The sequence below is a fragment of the Notamacropus eugenii genome, chromosome 1 (assembly GCF_028372415.1).
Source record: "Notamacropus eugenii isolate mMacEug1 chromosome 1, mMacEug1.pri_v2, whole genome shotgun sequence".
NCBI classification, from domain to species: Eukaryota; Metazoa; Chordata; class Mammalia; order Diprotodontia; family Macropodidae; genus Notamacropus; species Notamacropus eugenii.
In genome coordinates, this window is record NC_092872.1 from 667,242,562 (window position 1) to 667,266,839 (window position 24,278).

The following is a 24,278-nucleotide window of genomic DNA, read 5'->3' on the forward strand; positions in this document are numbered from 1 at the left end:
GAGGCCTATTCACTGAATGGGCATACCTCACTCTAAGTGAGTACCCCAACAGGCCTTAAACAAAAAAGGCCAAGGTCTCCCATAGCATCCTGGCCCATATCCAGTCACCCTGATGAATATCTGGTTACTGGATCCAGATGGCTCAGGAGGAAAAAGTGAAGCTGATGACCTTTCACAGCCTTCCCTCACTCAAAACAAAGTGCAAGTCACGTCATCATTTCTGTGATGTCATCGTCTTCTTTGAAAGCAAAGGATGAACACAACCTGTAACATACACATACAGATGCAGAAATTTTCAGTTTGTTTTTCAGTTGTGACCAATTTTTACGATCCCACTGGGAGTTTTCTTGGCAAAGACACTGGAGTGATTTTCCATTTCCTTCTCTAGCTCATTTTACAAATGAGGAAACTGAGGCAAACAGGGTTAAGTAACTTGCCCAGGGTCACACAGCTAGTAAGTGTCTGAGGCCAGATTTGAACTCATGAAGATGAATGTTCCTAACTCCAAGCCCAGTACTCTATCCACTGCTCTATCTAGCTGCCCACACAGAGACACACTCTATATTTTTATAGAACACATTATCCAAGACAGACAAAGGATTAAACGATCTCTGAGACACAATCCAACTCAGAGTTTGAGATTCTCTGATTCAATTACACACTCATGCACACACATATATGCACATGCACACATACATGCACCTACACATATGGATAGAATCCCACATTCATGCGTAGTCATCCATAATTGCCCACATAAGCTTATTATGCATGTGCAGACATAAATACAAAGATATATATTCACAGGCATACGCATTCACACAAAAACTGCTCCTTTCCCATTTCTGCTACATTTAGGTCCCTGGGGACAACAAGGATGCTCTCTTGAGCATCCTCTAACTTGCAGGTGAGAAGGATAAGGCCATTCCTCCTTCTTTCACTCCCTCTATGAAATCTGCCATGCAGCCAGAAGCAGGGAGTGGAGAGAAGGGAGGAAGAAAAGCACCGTTTAATCCTGTGCCTCTTTTATTCCTAAAAGATGCTGAAGGAACATAAATTTAGGAAGAAACTCCAAGTGGTAATGACCCATTTCCCTAGACTTGCTTGAAGGCTTCCAGACAAAACTTTTGAAGTCAGTCAATAAGAATTTATTAACTACCTACTATGTGGCAGGCACTGCACCGGTCATTGGGGACACAAAAACAAAGGCAGACTCTAGTCCCTGCTCTCAAGGAGCTCACCATCTGTTGGAAGAGAAACAGGCAGAAGGCTACACACAAGCAAACTATACAGGATAAATTGGAGATGATACATAGAGGAAGGGCCAAAGATGAAGAGTACCTTCTAGAAGAAGGCAGTTCTCCAGCTGAGAACTGAAGGAAGCCAGGGCAAAGATGAGGAGGGAGAAAGTTCCAGGTGTGGCAGACAGATAGCCAATGAAAATGCCGGGAGTCAGGAGAGTCTTGTCGATGGTGTGTTGGCAAAGCTCCAAGGCTACCTACCTGATCTCTCCCACTACCTGGTAGGCCCAAGGAGTCAATGTATATCTTACTTGGGGAATAATTTCTTCCTGTCGTCTGCAGATAACAAGCATTAACCCCAAAGCACAGTCCATTGGAGGAGAAGCAGGGGCCCACTGGACTGAAAAAAAAATGAGAGAGGAGGTAAGTCCAACCAATAAGGTTGTCCAACTCTGCCACAATTACTTTAATAGGTTAAATTCGCCCCAGGTAAACTTGGAACTAGGGGTAGATAGGCGATGCAGTGGGCAGAACATCTGGTCTGGAGTCAGGAATAAACTGCGTTCAAATCTGACAACAAACACTTACTAGTTTTGTGCTTATTTGCCTTAGATTTTCACCTATAAAATGGGAACACACCAAAGAAAGAAATGGCTGAGACCCAGTCCACTGGAGATACCACTGAAGTATCTTTGCCAGGAAAACTCCATGAAATAGTCCTTCAGGTCGCAAAGAGTCAGACGTGACTGAATGACTAAACAAGCCCCAGGGAAAATTAGGACTAATTCATTATGTGGCTTCTGCCATAAGAGCCAGGAATAGGGAATCTGGACTTCGAATCCACAGTACAGTCCACTTTCCCAGGGGTTCCTTGCCTCCAGACTCATCTCCAAACTAGCTTCATTCTACACCATTAACTTGTTTACTAAAGCCAAGGCAGAGGCTTAAGGAAAAACAGAGAGAAAAACACAGACAGAGACAGAAACCAAGTCCAGAAATCAGTTATATGTGAATAAACATGGATGTATCCATATATGCAAACATATACAGACACAAGCAGGTTTATAACACATAAACACATACTTAGGGTAGAGACTATCATGTATAGATGTAATATACAAACATATACACGTGAAGATGCATAAAGACAAAGGCACAAACATATATATACAGGCACACATAAGCATATATACAGCAGATATCAGATACAAAAATGCACAAATATTTAATGCAAATACATACATGTTGAGACATACTCAAAGGCAAATACTCTCAGATATACACATTCAACACAACCAGGAATACAGACACATAAACATCCATCCATAGGAAAATTTCCTGATCTAGAAGAAAAATCACCTTCAGATGATGGCTATAACTCATATCCTATTCTATCCACAGAACTCAATCCTAGGAGTATGTGCATGTGGAGGAGTAGGGGGTAGTGACTAACCGCAGGGGTTGAGGGGAACCCCCTCTGTCCCTCTAGGGCCAAAGCACCATGTTCCCAAGTTGGAGCCATGCTGGAGGATCCTGGCTGCCTTCTGTCCACACTGTCCTGAGGCAAAATCAGTAGTAAATTCTGGCTCCATAGAGGATGACCCTGCCAAGCCTAAGGGGTCAGTAAAAGTGAAACCATTGGAGGAGAGGAGGGAGTTCCCCAGCCAAACAGCAGGACCCTGTTTTATAAACTTCCAGAGACATCCAGTGAAAAGATTCTAAGTGCCCAGAGGTAGTCAGAACCAGGGCCTCATGGTCCCAACTTGCTGAAGAAATAAATCTCTTCCACTCAGTTCCAAACAGCAAAGAAAAAGAAAGAGGCAGCAGAGACTGACTTCTCTTCACTCTCTTGCTAAATGGAAATGGAGGTAAAGGAATGGGAAGATTTAGGTTAAAAAAAAATCTCAGAGAGAAGAAATTGTGATGAGCCATACCTTAACCATCCACATCCCATGGTTCAAGCCATTCTGTATAGACACTTAGATCCTTGACAGTGTATTGTCCTCTGACCAGCTGACCCCACTGCAATTGTATCAGCACTCACTTCTCCAAGGTACCCAATATCTACTTTTAGCAAAAAGGGTTTGTTATTTTGGAAATCCCATTGATTGCTTTCAAGAAGCAGGTAAAATGACGGGGACAGCTAAGTGGCACAATGGATAGAGCAATGGACATGAAATCTGGAAGACTTGAGTTGAAATCTGGCCTCAGATACTAACTGTGTGACCCTGGACAAGTCACTTAACTTTGTTTGCCTTAGTTTCCTCATCTGTAAAATGAGCTGGCGATGGAAATGGCCAACCACTCCAGTATCTTTGCCAAGAAAACCCCACATGGGGTCATGGAGGGTCAGATAGTACTGAAATGACTGAACAACAACAAAGATTGAGTGGTCTAGTTAGAAGACTATTGCTACCTGACACAGTGATAGAGTGTAGAATTTGGAGTCAAAGATCTGAGTTCAAATCCTGCCCCCAGACCCTTACAAGCTGTGTGATCCTGGGCAATCAATCACTTAACCTTTCTTAACCTTGGGTCTCTCATCTGTAAATTGGGAATAATAGTAGGACCTAACTTCCCAGTGTTGTTTTGAGGATCAAATTAACGCATATATGGGGTTTGCAAACCTTAAAATGCTATTATGAATATTCACTATCATGATGATTAAGGCCAGGAATCAAAAGGTCTGGACATTAATTTACATCCTGTTGCTATCTAGCTTTGTGACTCACACTCTGCTACTCCAGTTGGAGTCCTTCCTAGTCGCCATGTTGGGAAGGTTGGAAGGCCAGTCATCTCTTCATTTCATACCTGGATTCATTCTTTGGGACTTCTCCATCGTGCCCCAGGCTAGGTACTTCCCCTCTGTTGTCTTCCTCATCAGACAGTAAGGAACTTACTAAGGGTAGCGATTGTCTTTTCACATTTGTATTCCCAGCACTTAGCACAATGCTTGACACATAGTAGGCACTTATAAATGTTTCTTAACTGGCTGATTGCATTTGTAAGTCAATTGATTTCTCTGAGTCTCAATTTTTCCAGCTCTAGAATGGGGATATTAATGTGATTCCTACACTGCCTCACCACCAGGTGTGTTAAGAATAAAATGAGATCATGGGTGTAAGAGTACTGGGGGAAAAAAGCTGAAAGTCATAGAGAGATATGTATATTCTCATTAGGATAATTAATGAAGACACAGAGAGACTTTTCTGAAGGCTGGAGAACTCAAGGGCTCAAATAAGCTGCTCTTCCTTTCAGGAAAACCTTGGCCTTCCCCACAAGCCCCTAAACTGCCCAGAGCAGGAAAGAAAACAGGAAACACACATCAAATGCAGAGAACTGAGGCACCTCTCCAGGGGTTCAGGGAGGTGTGGCTGACTAATTTTGAACTTCTTGACATTCCACTCAAAACTCTGTGCCAGCCTCTATCCTCGAGGATGCCCTGGGACTAGACCATCCATTAGACATTAATCTTCAAGAATCATAGATCAAATTCATGAACAAAGTACATACACATTACCAAGTACAGCACATTACCAAGGAGTTGTTGCACAAGAGATTCAAGATGTAATCAGAAAATTGTGTGCTCTGGTGGTATTCTCCCAATATCAAAAGATCTAAAGGAAGACCCTCAGCATGTTGGTTGGACTTCCTGTAGGATTCTGGGGAGGAGATGGGCAAAGTCTCATGGGATGAGAGAGTGTGCATGGGTTGCCATCTTTATTTTTAGAAGGAGCTCACATTGGTAGATAGTAAGGTCATCTAATCACAGATTTATAGTGGGAAGGGACCTAAGAGGTTCTTAGATCTAACCCCATCCTTTATAGATAAGAAATCCAGAAAAATAAGTGACTTATCCAAGATAACATAGCTAGTAAGTAGCTGAAATATACTTACTAATCCAAATCCAACACTCTATCCATTACTCCATGATGCCTTTCTCCAGATCCATTGCAGTATCAAAATAGGAAAAGAGCCCTACCCACGAGTCAAGAGACTTGGGTGAGAGATTTGACTTTCACCCCTGACTCACTGCGTGATCTTAGGGAAGTCAACACCTCTCTGGGTCTCAGTTTTCCGCATCTGTCAAGGGCTAGAGCCATAACTAGGGCAAGGTGGCATTGTCTCAGAGAGGCAGCATGGAAACAAGTAAACACCTAGTTGACATGAATAATTAGTTAAATAGGAAGCTGCTAGCTGGTGTGCTTGCAACTCCATCCAGGTCACACCTGATCCATCTGCACTTGCTCCAACATCTCAGGGCTTCTGTCTGCTCAGCACAGGGCAGCGGCCCAGGGTCTTGTCCCTCAACAATTGACTTTGTCTTTAAAAGCTTATCTAAAGGAGCCTTTCATAAAGCACATCTGATGTGCCATTTCCAGGTGTGAGAATTGCTAGTTAATAATGCAAAGGAGGAGAATGACCCCTGCTTCATCTACCTCAGGGAGTGTCAGGAGGAACAAATGAGACAATGGATTTGACTTTGGAAAATCCTATAAAAATAAGTATAATCATTGTTGTTAATGAACTTCTTCAGGGGGGCCCAGGAAAGAGGTCCTCATAGAGTCATAGGGACTTTGGATATAATTCTATATTCTATCAGTTCTCTCACTTTAAAGAGCCAGGAGAGTTTAAGCAACTTGGCTAGTTCATTCAGTTAGTGGAAGAGCTACCTGATGACTCCAGGTTGAGTGCTCTTTCCATCAAACACCCTGCCTCCTAGAGACAGAGACAGACAGAGAAAGACAGAGAGAGAGAGAGAGAGAGAGAGAGAGAGAGAGAGAGAGAGAGAGAGAGAGAGAGAGAGAGAAACAGAGACAGGTAGAATGGGAGAGAGACAGAGGAACAAAGATATAGACAGAAACAGACAGATGGATTAGTGGAGGCCTAAGGAGGTCTCTGGATATTCAGAGAGAACAGTGAAACAGATCCTAAAGGAAAGAGAAAAAGGGATGCCTCCCACCTTGAACAGGGCTTTATCTGATTGTGCTTATCTTTTATGAACATTTTACCCTGAAATATTTTTAAAATCCTGTTGGTACATAGTATTACCTGATTTTATCAGGGTACCAGGAGATCAAGGGCAGCTAGGTGGTGCAGTAGATAGAGCATCTGGCCTGAAGTCAGGAAGATTCATCTTCCTGAGTTCCAATCTGGCCTTCGACATTTACTAGCTATGGGACCATGGGCAAGTCACTTAACCCAGCTTGTCTCATGAGCTGGCAAATGAAACATCAAGCCACTCCAGTATCTTTGCCAAGAAAACCCCAAATGAGTTCATGAAGGTCATGATGGAAAAAAACAACTAAACAGTAGAGTAGCAAGCATTGAGGCAGGTGGAGCATTGTGTTGCATTGCGATGCTCCCAGAAACTGGACACCGGAGACTCCCCTCATACTATCGCCATGGCCAAGAGCAACTGGGACATGATGATGGTGCTGCCCAAGACAGTGACCCAGGCCAAGTCCAAGCAGGACATCTGAGTTGCTCAGAGAAGAGGAGAAAATGTGGAGACTACCCAGAAATGGACTGGTGGCCAAAACAAACAACACTCCATCACAAAGAATGCAACCAAGCTGGATAGAGACACTGAGGAACTTCACAAGGTCACTCTAGAAGTGGGCAAAGTGATCCAACAGGGCTGGCAGAGCAAGGGACCAACACAGAAGGATCTAGCCAGAAAAATCAATGAAAAGCTCCAAGTTACTACTGACTATGAGTGTGGATGGGCCATTCCTAATAAACAGATCTTGGGCAAGATCGAAAGAGTCATTGGCTCAAGCTTGGTGGGAAGAACATTGGAAAACCACTTGAGACAGGACCAAGGGGGAAAGGAACACAAAGCCTTGAACTGATCTGGTCTGGCGGGTTCTCCTTCACCACCAGAACCAATGCATCTCTTCACATTGCCAAGCTGAATACAGGGTATCAGACTTGTTCAGGAGAGGAACCTTCCAAATCTATACCTGCTGTAACAAAAATAAAAAATAAAACCTTGCAAATTAAATGATTCTTCTGACTTTTTTCCCCTTCCTTTTCTGAAGATTGAAGAGCCAGAACTAATAATCCTTTTAATTTTGTCAATACATGTTTATCTCTTTAGAAGCAGTTATAACTTTTTAAGGCATTGGGGCATATGTTAAAATGGGATCAATTTAAATTAATGTGTTTTAAGAGGAGAGTTAGTGTGGAGGGGTTATATCTGTTGGCATCCAGGGATCTTGCTCCTGTTTTGCAAAGAGTGCAAATGTGTCACCAACTTATGTGACCTCTGCTCTCCCTATCCTGAATTTTCAAGAGAAACTAATAAAAGTTTGTTACCCCTAAAAAAAAAGAAATTGACTATTTGAACAGGAGATCATCTAGTCCACCATCTTGCCTCCAAGCCAGACACCACTCCTACCAAGCTTCCACATCTGCTTTTTTAAACGCTCACATCCCCTAGTTTTGCGCTACACTTAGCACATGATAAACTCTTAATAAATATTTTTTCATTCATTCATTCATTCTTCCCTAGGGACTTACGGTCTCCCAAGTACATAGTACATGAGTAATAGTGCTAGCCCTTTCCACTTTACTAACATCTTCTCCTTTTTCTTCCCTTCTCCCCTACTCTCATCTTAAGCCTCCTCTCTCTCCTGGTCTTTTTCTTCCTTGCTTGACTCTCCCTCCTCTCCTTCCCTCTACCTCATTCCACTTCCTGCTCCTGCTATTCATTTTGTCTCATCTTCTTCCTGGGAATTCTCAATTTCAGAGTGACCAGGAGTGGAATAAGGAAGCACTATGTCAACTTGTGCTCTGACTTATTATGAACTTCCATGCACAGAAATGATTAGAGATCCTCTCCACAGACTTTGACCTGGAAGCAGGTCATGTTGGGATTGTGGGAGGAGTGTAATAGCCGAATCCAAGACTAATATCATCCTATGACACCAGAGAGAGACCTCAAATGAGCTACAGGCAAACAACAGGCATAGGGAACATCCTCCATCCTAATCTGAACTATCTGAACCAAATTTGAAATTTCTGTAACCACCCAGCCCTTCTAAGGGAGCATGTCCTCTGCCCCTTTACCCTAGAATGTCTATAGGCTTCAGGACACACAAACTTTGCACAATGTTTCTAAGAAAATTCTTCAGCATACTTCAGGGTTAGGCTCATGGGATATAAAGCTCAGGATATACTGAAGGTTGTCTTTGCCACCCTGAGCTCTCCCTTCCTTTGAGAGACACTATGGAATGGATACAAGTGCTGGCTTTGGTGTCCATAAGACATGGGTTCAAATCCTGCTTCTGACCCTAGATGGGTGAGTTTCAGTTTCCTTATTTGTAAAATGGAGATGGTGAAAGCTCAATGAGCTATAGCAAGCCTAATTATTCCCCAGAGTTATACCTAGGGCCAGAGTGATTAGGCTTTGACCCCAGCCACTGACCTCCTTCAGTAAAAAAAAAAAGAGCTCAGTTAGGAAGAAAAATTAAAACAGGAAGCTACTAGATCACAGATTGTTACTAAAACTCATCTCTGAGCTACCATAATTAATTTCCCCTTCTAAGTCTCTTCTATTTAGTTCTTGTATTTTTTCTATGTCAAGAATTTTAAATCTTCCATTCCAGTCTTCTTTCAGAAGGTTTACATTTTAATAAGCATCTCAGAAAAGAAACTCCTTCAAGATTCTAAAACCATGGGGAGGTATATTGAACATGGAACCTTCTCTGGCCCCCCTCACATAACTCCTCATGTGTGAACTTCTCTTCCTTGCTTGATTTTCCTTCTCCTCCTGCTCCTTCTATCCATTTTGTCTCTTCTCTTTCCTGGGAATCCTCAATCTCAGAGCGACCAGGAGTGGAATAAGGAGGCATTATGACAGTTTGTGCCCCGACTTACTGTGAACTTTCATGCACAGAAACGATCAGCACTTCCTAATCCATGGCTATTACCGTTATCAGGAGAAGACTGGCTGATGACCCTGGTCCTTGTAGCATGCCCAGTATGTGAGGCTGATGAGATTCAGACATGGACTTTGGAGCATGTGTAGACATTCTATATCTGGCTCTAGTCTGCTAAATCTCATGTTGAAGATGAGCTTTTTTGAGTGGCTGTGCAACTGAGAACATTCAAAAGGCACTAACCAGCCAGGACGAGTCTTTTAGCTCTGTCTCTTCCCAGCTTTGCTGTCATGGGACAAGGAGGATTAGCTGCTATGGGTCACTGGGGAAGGGAAGGGCCTTGGTTCCTCTGTCACCCAGGGCTGGTATAATGTCAAAGAGCATGGCTTTGCTATTACTGTGGGGTTTACTCTTTCCTCCTTTTAGATTAAGAGTATTGCAGATGGCTACAGTATTGTGAGCTTTGAAAAGTCAAGAGATCTTTCAAGCCCAGGAGCTAGAGGCCATGTCAAAATTTGTCACAAGTAAGGAGCCAGGTCCTGAGTGATCTACCCAACCCAACCCAGGAATAGCAAAGATGAGGACTCCGTACATACATCCATACATCCACCGTGCCACAGTGGAAAGTGAAATTGGTGGGGCAAATGCTAAGTAGAAACTGTGTTAAGTTTGATCCCAATCTCTACAGGGACTGAAAGCGGTATAGGGGAGAGGGTTACTCATCCCCCTTCCCCTAAGTGTTGGGAGTAATATTTGTAATTTCTGTTCTTGCTCTATTTTTGTAGTAAATGTCCCTTTCTAAAAGATAATTGATATTATTTGGTTAAATGGAACTAGTAACAGTGGGAGAAAATACATGGTATGGGAGTGAGGGTAGGGGGCACAGAGCTAACAGCATTAGAGAATCACCCCTACCCCTAGACCCCTAAGGGGAAACAGTCAGCTTCACTCTGGACAGGGTGAGTCCAGAGTCTCAGACCACACTATGATGAAGATATTGCCTTCACATCTATCCATTGTGGATCAGGGACATAGTTCCAGACTTCAGCTTTAGCTTACACATGGCTGAGTCTTCCCAATGAGTGTGGGGAAAGGAGACCTGAAGGAAAAGAAAAACTCCTCTAAAATCTAGTAGAGCTTTAAAGTTAGTTCTTAGCAGTTCTTACTTACCCAATAAATTACTGCCCTGAGGCCCTGCCCTTTCTTTAGGATTTGTACCACATCTGGTTTCTACTTCTGAACTGATTGACCTTTAGACTAACTCTCAAAGGACTGATCAACTAATCTGCTAACTTTCTGAAGCACTCAGCTTCCCAGTGCTCCAGAGCACTGAGAGGTTCTGTGGTTTTCTCAGGGTCACACAACCTGTAAGGGTCAAAGGCAAGACTTGGACCCAGGGTCTTCTGATTTCAAGGCCAGCTCTCCATCCTCAATGTGTCTGTGATGACACATAACTTAGATACAGCCCAAGCCCCATTCTTTGAGGATGACCAAATGGAGACTCTACCTCTCCCTTTAGGGATCAATTGGACCGACCCAAATCTCATACAGTCTAATTTGGAGTCAGACGCTTGGGTTGAGGCCTAATAGTGTTTCTCTGACACAACAAAGGCCCCTAGGTCCAAAGTTACTGAAACGTAGTCTAGACTAGGAGTTCTTAACTTTTTCTGGTAGCAGGGATCCTCCTTGGCAATACTCTGGTGAAGGCTATGGATACTTCAGAGTAATTTTTAAATGCATAAAATAAAATACGTAGAAGTACAAAGGCATTGTCAAGTTAACAAGGAAGGAAATAAGCATCTATTAACTATCTACTCTGTGCCAGACACTGTGCCAAGCACTTTACAAACACTAGTTTATTTCATCTTCACAACAACCCTAAGGGGAAGATACTATTATTATCTCCATTTTACAGATAAGGAAACTGAGGTAGACAAGTTAAGTGAATTACTCAGGGTCACACAACTAGTGAGTGTTTGAGACCAGATTTGTCTTCCTGACCCCAGGCCCAACAATCTGTGCATTGTGCTACCTAGTGGTCTAGCATTAATCAAATGCTAAGCACAAGCAAAAGGGAAGTCCCTACCCTTTGAAGGTAGGAGGAGCTCACGTTCTAATGGGGGAAGACAACGGAAAAGGAGCTGAAAAGGGAAGGGGAGAGGGGAAGGAAGGCACCCATTTGGATGGGGCCTGGCACGAAAAGACCCAAAAGTCAGAAGCTGTGGTAGGAGTACGAAGGATAGCTGTCCTGGGCCCTTCCTCAGTATGGATGTCACAGGAAGACTTCACTAATGGGAGAAGGGGACCGAAGGGAAAGATGGATGTTGCAGGGTAAGAAATCTACAAATACTACAAATCATTTATTATTTGGTTGATAGACTAAAGAATGATGAAAAATAATGAAAAAAATTTAAATTCTTAGTAAAAAAAAAAATGGAAAGACAAATGTTCCAGGGTATTCCAAAAGAAACCAGTTATCTCGAAATATATTAACAAAACAATTTTTTAAATTCATAGAACCCCTCCCTGAGATCTATCTGCAAATCCATGGCTCCCCAGTTTAATAATCCTGGTCTAGACTAAGAAATGAGGAGATACTAGAAAACCAAACTAAGAGCATACAGGAAACAGGAATGGGCTGAATCGTTTCATCAAGAAGCATTTATTAAGGACCTGCATATACCTAACCCTGGGATATAAATGTAGGCTCCTGCCTTCAAGCTGTTGGCATTCTGTGGGCACAAAGACAGTCCGTGAGTGCTGAGGAGGGAGTGACAGCCTGGCAGAGACTGAGGCCAAGAGGAGAAGGAGAGATTTCTCCTCCACCCCTTCTTTTCCCTCCCATTCCTACAGTTCGGATCCTTGTCACCTCTTAGCTGGTTATAACAATAGTTTTCTAAATGCTCTTCCCACATCCACTTCATACATCCTACATTTTATTGTCACAATAATCTTCCTAATATTCAAGTCTGATCATATGACTATTCGATAACCTTCGTTGTTTAGAATTTAAATCCAAATACTTTAACCTAAAAACTACTTTTCAACCCACTACTTTTTTCACATGTGATCTATATTTAAGGCAAGCTAGACTTTTTGTCATTCCCTGAATATGCCTGATTCTTTCCCACCTCCACACCTTTGCTTTTTTGTTGTTGGTGTTATTGCCTTCATCTGGAACGTGCCCCGTCTCCATCTAATTCTGTTGAAATCTCCAATTCCTCCTTCAAGGGCTACCTTAAAGGTCACCTCTTCCATAAAGCTTTCCCTTGATTGCCTCTAACAAAATGGGATCTCTGCTTCTGTGTGTGACCTCACCCCCACCTTGTGCTTTTCTGTTGATTCTTTAAAGGCCTACCCTAAGTTTCTGCTTTGGATTATAGTCTTATCGCCTTACTGGATTGCTAACTCTTAGGAGAACATTTTCTTTGTCCAGCTCCTCAGAGTTCATCACAGTGCCTTGCATGCAAGTTGGCTGAATGGATGTTGTTGAATGAATGAAGCCATCCGTGATTCATACAGAAATCTTAGCCTGACAATTACCTCCCTCCCCACCCCACCCCCACCCCACAAGCCAGGGAAACAGGCCAGTTAGAGAAGGTCCTATGTTATTTCCTGGTCCTCTCCTCCCTCTCCTGTCCCAGCCAGGACATGTTGGTGTTCGTTGCTTTGCTGATTCTGTTACCATGGCAACCAGTTGCACTGAAGCCTCACATCCCCTCCACCCTCCCCCTTTCCCCCAGCCCAAAAGATCCCCCCCACTGATCCCTGGGGCCACTGGGGAGCTCCAGGAAATGCCTTTGTTGGGACTTCATCTGTCTGTAAACACATGGAAGATCATATCACTCCCCTTGCTCGCTCAACCATCCCAGAAACATCCTGAGTTCTGCAATCCAGGCTTTGTTCTCCTCTAACCACCTGTACCTAGGAAAGAGTTCTTTATCTAGGAATACCTGAACTTGTGTCTATTAACATTTTGATAACTGGTATTTCAATATAATTGATGTGTCTTGTAAATGTGTTCTATGCCTTTCAAAAAAACCCCCTAGATTTCTGAGAAAGGGCCTACAGACTTCATCAGACTGCCAAAGAGGTCCATGATTCAGAAATCCTGAGCTAGACACCACTGCTTTGCATGCTATTAGTCATAGATTCTTTACCTGAGTACTCTCTACCAAGCCCCAGGGTGAGGTCTCCCCAGGAAGCACAAAGCTCTCAGGATCATACTGAAAGGGAGGACACAAGAGAGAGTGGAAAGAACCCTAGGTATGGAATAGAAGACCTGAGTATGAATCCAGTTCTCACTCTGCTAATTACTAGTGGTAGGACCCAAGACAAGATACTTACTTCACTGTAAGCAGCTAAATGACATAATGAATAGTGTCATGGACTTGAAGGTAGGAAGACCTGAGTTAGAATCCTGCCTTAGATGCTAACAAGCTGTGTGATCCTGGGTAAGTCACTTAATATATCTCAACCTCAGTTTCCTTATCTGTAAAATAGGCATTAAAATAGCACCTCCTTCACAGGGTTGCTAGGAGGATCAGATGGTTTAATATATAAATTGCTTTGTAAACTTTTTTTAAAAAAGAGTTCTCCATAAATGCTAGTTTTGCCCAACAACACTGCTAACTGGACCACCCAGAGGAAACTGTGGAGCTCAATAGAGACGGGGAATGGGGGGTGGGGGTGGGGTAGCTCCAGCTGCTACATTAAATGGGACAAGTTCCTAAAGAATGGCACTGGAATAGGGCAAATGAGGAAGGCACAACAGCAGCAAAGCATCAACAATAGATAACAGTGGTTGGGTTGGGATCAATCTGGGAAGACTTCTTGGAAGAGATAGGGTTTAGGTTGAATCCCATGATCTCTTTGTGCTTCTGTATCTCCTCTCAAGCCTTGTCAGGATCTCTGCGTTCTTTCTGTATAATTATAGTTAATATTATGCAATACTTAAAATAGTAAGTATATAACACCTGACAATAACCTTCTGAGATAGGTAATATAAGTATGATTGTACCCATTTCACATAGTCATAATGAAATTCACATAGCAAATAAACGATGGAGGCAGAATTCAATCTCCAGTCTTCTGACTTCACCCAAGTTCCAGTGCTCTCTCCAATATAGTGAACACTCTCTGTGTCTCTGTCTCTCTGTCTCTCTCTCTTTGTCTCTCTGCCTCTGTGTGTCTGTGTCTATCTGTTTGTCTCAGTCTCTGCCTCTCTGTCTCTGTGTGTGTCTCTGTCTCTGCCTCTCTGTCTCTCTCTTTCTCTCTCCCTCCCTCCCTTCCTCTCTCTCTCCATCCCTTCCTCTCTCTCTCTCCCTGTGCTTTTCTGCAGGAATCCAGGTAGGGCTAGATAATTGAAGAACAATGAATTTAAAGCTGGAAGGAATGTAAGAGGTGTTTTAGTCTCACCCCCTCCATTTTACAGATAAGAAAGCTAAGTCTCAGAAAGATTGTGACGCAACCAGGGTCACACAGGTATCATGCTGCAGAACTGTGCTTTGAACACATCTTGTAATTCCAAATTCAGCACTTTTCTTATGTACCACAATCTCCCCTAAGAGAGATAGCATGCGTCTTGTTGGGGTGAAGTGAACCCCTGGGATTTGACCCCTGGAACTTCTCCTGGGTCTAACATGTGGGTTTCCCACAGCCTGGGGGCTGCTCTGAGTCACAGCCCTTCAGGCCACAACCTGAAGTCTCTATGTAGTCAAGGTAATAAATGCTAGATAAACACAGCTTCTTGAAGTGTTAAGATCCGGGAAAAGCAATGGATGGTTTTGATTTTCTGAGAAAAGAGGCCCATGTTTGTACTTTCCTATTTACAGTAGGACCTATAGGGAACCTTATAAACAGCACAGATCTAGACAAGTCTCAAAAAGACAAATATTCATCGCAGCTGGGACTTTGTCCTCTGGCTTTCCCAAACCCCAGCTTCTAGTCGGGATAGATTCAAGCCAAAATGGTTTCCCCACCCAGGATCACTGCCTGGGAAACACGAGAGGAAAACAAAGGGCAGTGAGAAGCTGGTCTGGATGTTGCCATTTGCTGAAGCACTTGGGAGCAGGATTTGGGGGAGCAGAGGCAGGAAGAAAGAATTTCAATGGCTCTGCCGTCATCTCCCCCTTCTATCGGTATAAACAGGGTTTCTTAACTTTGAGCCTGTGAACTTGGACAGGAAAAAAAATCACATCTTTATTTTCACTAACCTTTAACTAAAATTTAGCATTTCCTTCCATTTGGAAAAAAAAAAGAATTCTGGGAAGGAGGCCATAGTGTTCACTAGACTACCAAAAGGGCCCATGACCCAAAAAAAGGTTAAGAACCTCAGATATAAAAGAAAGAGCTTTGGATTTAGGGTCTTGAAGACCTGGCTTCCAATTCTGGCCTAGCTATTTATACCAGTGTGACCTTGAGCAAGTAACCTCACTTCTGGGGTTCCTCAGGAAAGTGATGTAATTGCATTTTATGATCTTAAGGGTCCTGAATCTCTAAATTCTGTGATTAACCTCTATGACCTTTGGCTGGTCATCTGGAATCTGTCTCTGGCTCAGGGAAACACCTTCAAAGGCAAAGGTTTGGCTGGAGCCTGTGGGAGACTTTATCTCCTAAGGTCAGATGGATACCATCATTCATTCATTTAGTCAGTCAGTCATTCACTGGTATTTACTGAGGGCCTAGAATAGTTTCTGCACGTAGGTCCCCTCTCCAAAAGGCAGTACCCAAATCTAGAGAGCTAACCTCTGCTATAGGATTAGAACAATTCCACAGAAGTACCTTAGGTTCAGTCACAAAGTCAGTCAGTAGCAGAGCTTAGGTTCAACCCAGGTGTCCTGATTCCCAGTCTAGGGCCCATGCCAACACGCCACATGGCTTCCCAACACTTAACAATGAGAGGAGGGAAATGTATCAAGAGAGCAAACTCTACCTAATGAGGAACAGATGAAGTAACTTAGCCTGGCAGAAAAGGACAAGGATGTTATATATTTTTCAAAGCTTGGATCACAACGGTCTCCTTTCATTGAAAAAAAAAAATACTCCAGCCCTTTTCTAGCAAAGGTTAAGTCTTTGCATTTAAGAAACAAAACAAAAATCCTGCTACAAAATGTGTTTTTTTAAGCTTAACCTGCCTTCCCTTTTAAGTTGCTCTTCACTCCCCCTTATGCAGAGAGGGATTCTTGGCCAGACCTAAGGGACACTGCTTTGTAGTCAGGGAATGGGTTATAATTTGGAAGAGCCGTGAAGAGGTATGATTCTAGACGCATTCATAAATGTGAAACAGCCAGGCACTCCTACACACACACACACACACACACACACACACACACACATACCCGAAACAGGTGGCATAGTGGATAGGGCCTGGAATCAGGAAGACTTGAGTTCAAATCTGGTCTCAGACACTTACTAGCTGTGGGACCCTGGGCAAGTCACTTAACCCTGTTTGCATCAGTTTCCTCATCTGTAAAATGAGCTGTAGAAGGAAATGACAAAATCACTCCAGTGTCTCTGCCAAGAAAATCCCAAATGGAGTCACAAAGAGTCAGTCATGACTGAAATGACTGGACAGCAACAACTCTTTCAAACGCCACAGCCCATGCAACCCACCCACGTATTTATGTTTAGCAGAGCAAACAGAAAAGACACTAATCAAAGCAAAAGACATAGAACCATAGACTAAGAGCTAGAAGGAATGTTGGGGGCCACCCTTCACTTTACAAAGGAGGAGATTGAGGCTTCAAAAAGGTAAGTGACTCTCACAAGGTCACACAGGTAGAGCATGGCAGAGCTGGGATTCAGACCCAGATCCTCTGACTCTAACTTTGGTGTTCTTTCCATCTGGTTATATAGCTTCAACACCACAGCAAAGTAAGCAACAAGAAAGATCCTTCATGCACAGGGTGTTCCAGAAGTCTTAATTCAATTTGATGCTTTAATAACCTAAAACTGCACTAAGACTTTTGGGACTCCCAGTATACATAGAAATGTATACTTCACCATAGGTTATAATCCCATCAATGGTTGGATGTGAGGGGGAAATATAGAGAATGCATCCAGGAAACACTCATGACCAGGAAACACACAGGAAGAGATGCCCATGCAGTATGGTGAATGCTTATAGCCAAGATACACACAAGACCAGGACTGCTCTCACGACTGACACTTCAGAATCACTGATGTCAGATGATCTGGGGTCCTCTGCTGCACTGCTCTCTCTACCACAATGCTTCCTTCTGGGTGTCTCTGCTATGGTGATCTCTGCTGGGCATCTCTGACAGTGCAACTTCTTTCAACCAAGGTAGATAGAGGTCTTCCAAGCTTTTTGCTTTAGAGTGATGAGTTTGGTCTTAATTAGCTCTTTTTGTGATGTAGACCCAATTGGATGTATCCAACTAGCAAAAGAAGCTGTTTGACATTTTTAATTTTAGCATTTCAACACTGATTTCTTTGCTGCCAATCTAACTCTCAGTTATCATAAGAAAATTCCTCCTAATTTCTGACGTTCCTGGTTTCAACAAATCATTCCCAGGGACTCCACTGAAGAAAATCACAAAGGAGCTAGGTGATGCTGCAATGATCATGTGCCCTACAACCACCCGTCATGTCACTCCTCTTCCATGTAAATTACAAGGACTGGACTGGACTAGATTCAAACCAAATGGAGTTGAGACCTTTGCCCTTCTCTCTTACAATAAAAACCCTGTCTTTCTATAAATGTTGGTTAAATTGAATTGAATTGAAAAATTCTAAGCATAAATTAATGTCCATTGTCCAACTAATACAGGATAACAGCATAATAGAGGATTGGCGCATACCCAGACAGCCTAAAAAGTTATCATCCACGTAGGAGACATTAGAGATCTGCTCTTAGGAGATAGGAGAACTGGTGTATGTGTAGACATTCTGCCTTGGTCTACCATGTGATTTGAAGTAGCCTTTTTCCATTGACTTTGTCTCTAAAACTACCTGACTGAGTTTAGTCTCTCTTTTCTGGCATTCACATCAAAGAGTAATGGATTGCTTTGTCCACACCAATGGACAGACACCACGTGGTAAGAAAGGGGGTGGTGGTGCTGAAGGCTCCCCTCTTCCCCCTTAGACCATGTGGCCCTGAGAAACTCTCTTGGAATTTTGGTCTAGTTTTGTTTGTTCTTTTTAGTTCTAGGTGCAGGGAATGGAGTCTTTGACTATGAGCTCAAATCCCAGGAGATGTCAGAACTCAGAATTTCAGGCCAGATGGTGCAGCGAGCCCAGTAGTGAAGCCCTAAGGATCAAGAATGGGGGACGCTAGCCCATTTGGGCTTTGGAGTTGAATTTGGTGGAACTAATGTTATATGGAAACTGAGTTAGATTGTGAGCCTCATTCCCTATTCTACTCAGAAACTGAAGTGAGATAGAAGAGAATTGCCCTGAGGTACTGGAGAAAATGTTTGTATGTTAGGCAATGCTATAATTTTGAAATAAATATCGCCTTTATAAAAGCTAATCTGATGTTAAGTTGCTAAATAAACTGGGATGCAAGTCAATGGTCCCTAAAAAGAGGGAGACATGATCAGTAGAGACTCAAACCAATGGTAGAGAACAGAGCTTCTCCAATTCCTTGGGCTGGGAGGGTGGTTACAAAATATATCCCACCTAGCCCTCAGTGACTTGGGCAGAGCAAACCCAGGATTTAGAGCAGGAAGAATTATTAGAAATAATTTTTATCTATCTCTTCCATTTCAGAAACAAAGAAACTGACATCTAGACAGAATGATTTTAGGCCAAAATCACCGAGCTGGTCAATTGTTGGGTCAGCGTAGGAACCCAAGTTTTCTGCCTCCAAATCCAGGATCTTTTCATGAGTACTGCCAGGTACTCATGGAAAAAGGATTAAAGGGGAATCTGGATAATTGAAATCCACAGATAACACAAAAATCTCATTTGATTCATTAAGTATACATTTATCACACACTCACTGTGCGTAGGTCACTGAAAGGATCCAAACCCTTACCTTCAAATTCATTTCAATGTAATTAGGGGATAGAAAATGTCTATACTAATACTGTAATATGAAGTAGGTTGTGAAAATATTCCTTCATATTTACATGGTCCTTTCAGGTTTGCAGAGTTTTCCTCGAAGCCCTTAGAGGTAGGCAGTACCTGTGTAAGGGTGGGGTTGATGGATATTTGCTCAAGCAAGTCACCCCACCCTACTTGAAGTAAATGATAAGATGCCCAATCAATCAATTTCAATCACAGACCTTAGACTAGGTGTGAAAAGTGTTTGAAAGCCATTTGATGAGTGAAATGCTGCCAGACAGGAAGTCTGTTCCATTCAACTAGGGGATTTCATCATGCCCTCTGGCTCCTATATAAAAGGAACAAGTTAGGGGAATGGAAGGATTGCAGAAATGAAAGAGTTGCTCTAGCTGAACTCCCTAAGAAAGGACCTCCCTTTTAAAGAATTCCCCTTAGAAGGAGCCTCCTAAAAGGGAGGGAAAGGGAGAAGACGCCTTGGCTTTGGTCTTAGCCAAGTCTCCTTGTCCCTGACTCCCCTCTCCCCACTTTGACCAGAAGAAGTCTTTGATAGTTTTGAAGGATCTAGAGTTTCCCTTTTGACCCTCAGTTTACTAGCTCCATACCCAAATCAGTTGATAACAATGTCTGGATTGGGAGCCAAGGACAGATTGGACATAGATTTGTGGCTCAAAAAAGAAACCACCAGAGGTGTCAAACACGTGGTCCAAGGACCACGTGTGGCCCACAATACTCCCAAGTATGTCTAGAACTGGATTAAAATGTAATTGGGAAATACTTAACAAAATAAATGAAAATACAGTAAAACATAAATAATATTACATTTTAAAACTGTCATTATGTGATTTGTGGACAGATGAGTGGCCCCGTTTCTATTTGACATCATTGAACTACACCATTCCTAAGGTGAACTTCTTCAACACCCCATGAATGGGAGAAAAGAGCTTATAGGAGCAATGATCTACTCCTTTGCCACATGTGCTTTTAAAATGGAGTCCACTTTTTCTTAGACTCTATACGTACTTGTAGAAGAATGTGTCACAGATTCTAAACTTACTGACCTCATTAGTGAATACCCCTTTCCAACAAAAAAAAAAGACAAAGACTGGCTGACTAAAATGATGCTCAGCTGGTAATATTGGAGGCAAAGCACATTGGTGGGGGTTTGAGCCAACGGCATCAGAGAATCAGCCTGAATCTCTCAGGGGTACTCAGAACCTTGAGGAGGAGAAGTAGCTCAGCTCTGAGGACCAGACTCATCCCTGGGAGGAGGAGCTGGTATAAAGCTCCTCAGAGTTTACATGGGCTACAAAAGCATAATTATCCTCAATTTGCAAAAGAAACTGAGACTCAGTGGTTAAGGACTTGTCCAGTTAGATCCTCAGATAGGATTCAAATCCATTACTCCTGACTCCAAGACCAGTTATATATTAACTAAGCAATATTTCCTCTGCTAAATGCCACAGGAGAGCTATGAACAAAGAACACTGAGAATTCAGAGATGGAAATGAACACTTCTAGCTGAGGACATCAGGAAAGGCTTTATAGAAGGGAAGAGGAACTGACATCTGAGCCGAGTCTTGAAGAACAAGTAGTATTTTGACAGGCAGAAATGAGCATGGGACTTTCCAGCCAGATGGAACGATATGAGTAAAGTTTCAAAAATGAGACTCTAATGATCATTTTTTAAGGAAAGATCCATAAGGTCCAGCCAGTTTAGCTAGAGTAGAAGATATACCCCAAAAGATACACCTAAAAGGGGGATGTAGGGGCATAATGGTATATAAGGTTGGAATGACGGGTTGGAACTAAACCTTACAGGAGTAGAGTTAAGACTTGATTATGTGAACAACAGAGAGTAACTAAAGCTTTTGGGTTTTTTTCTTTTTTGTCAGAAGAGAGATGAGATCAGAGAAATAGAGGGAAGCACTGGGATACGGTGGGGAAAAAAGGAAAAACTTGGAATCTCAGGACCTGATTCTGCATCCCAGCTCTGCCTCTCACTACCTGTGGGACTGTGGGCAAATCATTTAACCTCTATGAGCCTCAGTTTCCTAGTCTGTAAAATAAGACTAGACTACATGACCACTAAAGTCCTTTCCTGCTCTAGATCTCTGATTGTGAAATTAATCTGGTAGTTGCGTATAGGATTTTTATAGCTTCAGCTTCCTCCCCCAACTAAACTTTTCTCTAGTGCTGCACACAAGTAGCCAAGGATGGGTGTGAGTTTCCTTCCTTTCTGGCCCCTGTTTGGTCTTTGGGGAACAGGGAAATGGATTTTTAATCTCATTCCAGGTGCTTCTGTTTATTTGTGTGTGTGTATATATGTGTGTAAGAGGGAGGTGGTGTCTTTGAGGGGGGTTGGATGGGGGAGGAGGAGGGGGAGGAGAATGTGGCTGCTCTGTGAATGTCTCCAAGTGAGAACCCTTTAAAGCATAATGTTGGTATGATGCTTGTGGTTGTTGTTTGAAGAAGAACAATGACATCGTGAGGGTGATATCTTGATTTATGCATGAATAATTTACTGAACAAGTACTGTATATATCCCGGCTTATGCTGAGAATCAATGACCAACCAAAAAATGTTTATAATTGCCACTGCTGCCAAGTACTGTGGACAAAAATGGTGATCCTGGTCTTCAAGGAACTAAGAATACAGAAGAAGCAGCATGAATGTATATAAATAAACACAAAATACATACAAGGTAAAAACAAAACCATTTTGGTTTGGAAAACACTTGAGTGATCAGGAAAGACTTCATTAAACAGTTGGCATTTGAGTTAGGACTTTGGAATTCTAAGAGACAAAAGTGAGGAGAAAATGTCTTCCAGGTATCAGGTCTATACCTCAGGTGGGGAACCTGTGACCTCAAGGCCACATGTGGCCCGCTAGGTCCTCAAGTGCAGCCCTTTGACTGAATCCAAATTTCACAGAACAAATCCCCTTAATAAATGAATCTGTTTTGTAAAACTTGGAGTTAGTCAAAAGGCTTTACTCAAGGACCTAGAGGGCACATATGACCTCAAAACCACAGGTTCCCCACCCCTGCTCTATACAAAGATCCAGAGATAGTAGGAGATAGAGCATCTCACACAAAGAACAGTAAACAGGCCATTCTGGCTGGACCATAGGGTTTGTGAAGGAAAGGAATATATCTGAAAAGGCTGACTGGAGCCAGAGGGTGAGAGGTTTTAAATAGTCATTTGTGTTTATCCTAGCAGCAGTAGGGAGCCACTGATGGTATTTTCCTTCCCTTTCTTAGTCAAATCATTAGCAAAAGCAGTCTATATTCATTGTTTCCACTTCTCCTCTCAGTCAATACATATTTATTAAGCACCTACTATATGCTGGGCACTGGGCTAAGCATTGAGTATACAAAAAAATGGCGGAGAGTTCTTTCCTTTGAGGAGCTCATAATCTAATGGGGGAGAGGGGATAAAACATGCAAACAAATAGGTGCAAACAAGCTACATACAGGATAAATAAGAAATAATAAAGAGAAAAAAAGGCTCTGGAATTAAGCAAGATTGGGAAAGACTTTCTATGGAAGGTAAGATTTTAGCTGAGACTTGAAAGAAGCCAGGAGGCAGAGATGGGGAGGAGAATGACATGGTCCAATGTTCACTTTAGGAATATCACTTTTATAGCTGTCTGGAGGATGGGTTGGAGAAGAGAGTGATGTGACACAACAGTAGCAATTAGGATGTTATTATTATAATAGATGAGGCAAGAGATGATAAGGAACTGAACTAGAGTGTCATTGATATGAGCCATGGTGATATAGTTGACCAGGCTTGGCCACTGGTTTTATGTAGAAGGTGAGAGAGTGAGGAGTCAAAGATGAAACCAAGGTTGTAATCCTCAGGTGTGATTTTCAGGGACAGGCAGAAGGGGAAGGGGTCCTCTCATCAGAAATGGGGAAGGTAGGAAGAGGAGTGTGTTTGGGGGGAAAGAGAATTGAGTTTTGAGAAATTCAGTTTTGAATACATTGAGTTTGAGGTACATATTTCAATGTGTTCAATACATAGTTGATGATATCAAATTGGAGCTCAGAAGGGAGATTCGAGATGGATATGTAGCACCTGGAAGTCTTCTGCATAAAAAGGATAATTCAACCCATGAGAATGGATGAGATCACCAAGAGAATGTGTCGAGAGAAAAGAGAAGAGGGCCCTGAACAGAGCCTTGGAGGCAGGACACAGATGATGATCTAACAGATGATACTGAGAAAGAACAGCCAGACAAGTTGGAAGAGAAACAAGATCCCTGTCATCAAAAGTCAGAGAGGAGAGGTATCCAGGGGAAAAGGATGGTCAACAGGGTCAGCTGAAGAGAGGTCTGGAACGACTAGTCCTCAGAAAAGACCACATGATTTAGCAATTAAGAGATCCCTGATAACCTTGAAAAGAGCAACTTCCGTTGAGTGATGAGATCAGCAGCCAAATCACTAAGGGTGGGTAGTGAATGATCCCCTAGGCATGGAATGTTCTCCTTCTCCATCTCGGCACCCTGTCTTCTTTGAAGTCTCAGCTAAAATCCCATCTTCCACAGGAAACCTTTCCCAATCTTGCTTAATTTGAGTGTCTTCCTTCTTGCTTATTTATCCTGTATGTAGCCTGTTTGTACCTATTTGTTTAACTTTTTTTCTCTCCCCACCCCTGTTAGATTATGAGTTCCTCAAAGAAAGGAACCATCCTTTGCCCTTTTTTTGTACCTTCAGTGTTTAGCACAGTGCCTGGCACACAATAGGTGCTTAATAAATGTTTATTGACTGAGAGGAGGGAAAATAGAAGCCACAAGTACAGACAACTTTTTTTTTTTGATGGTTTGACTAAGAAAGGGAAGGAAAAAAAGGATGGATCTAAATTGTGGAGGGCCAAGAAATTGTGGAGGGCCAAGAATACCAGGCAAAGGAGTTTGGAATTCATCCTCTAGTTAATGGGAAACCATTACCGGTTTGGGGGCAAAAAAAAAAAAAAATGACATCATTAGAAGGAGTGTGGCATTGTGGCCAAAGCAATGGACTTAGAATCAGAAGAGCTGACTCTGGGACCTACTAACTGTGTAAATGAGCTCAGATAAGTCATTTCAGTTCTTTTTCTTATGTAAAGGGGGTGTGGTAACA

The 24,278-nt window shown here is 42.6% G+C and overlaps 1 long non-coding RNA gene and 1 pseudogene across 1 annotated transcript; both read left to right on the plus strand.

Annotated features, from left to right (window-relative positions):
* Nucleotides 1–1,637: 1,637 nt before the first annotated feature.
* LOC140521079 (endothelial differentiation-related factor 1 pseudogene) lies at nucleotides 1,638–7,248 on the plus strand (annotated as a pseudogene).
* Nucleotides 7,249–13,175: 5,927 nt separating this feature from the next.
* LOC140521080 (uncharacterized) lies at nucleotides 13,176–18,620 on the plus strand. Its single transcript, XR_011972780.1, has 2 exons — nucleotides 13,176–13,581; nucleotides 18,294–18,620. It is a non-coding gene; the product is annotated as an uncharacterized lncRNA (long non-coding RNA).
* The last annotated feature ends 5,658 nt before the right edge of the window (nucleotides 18,621–24,278 follow it).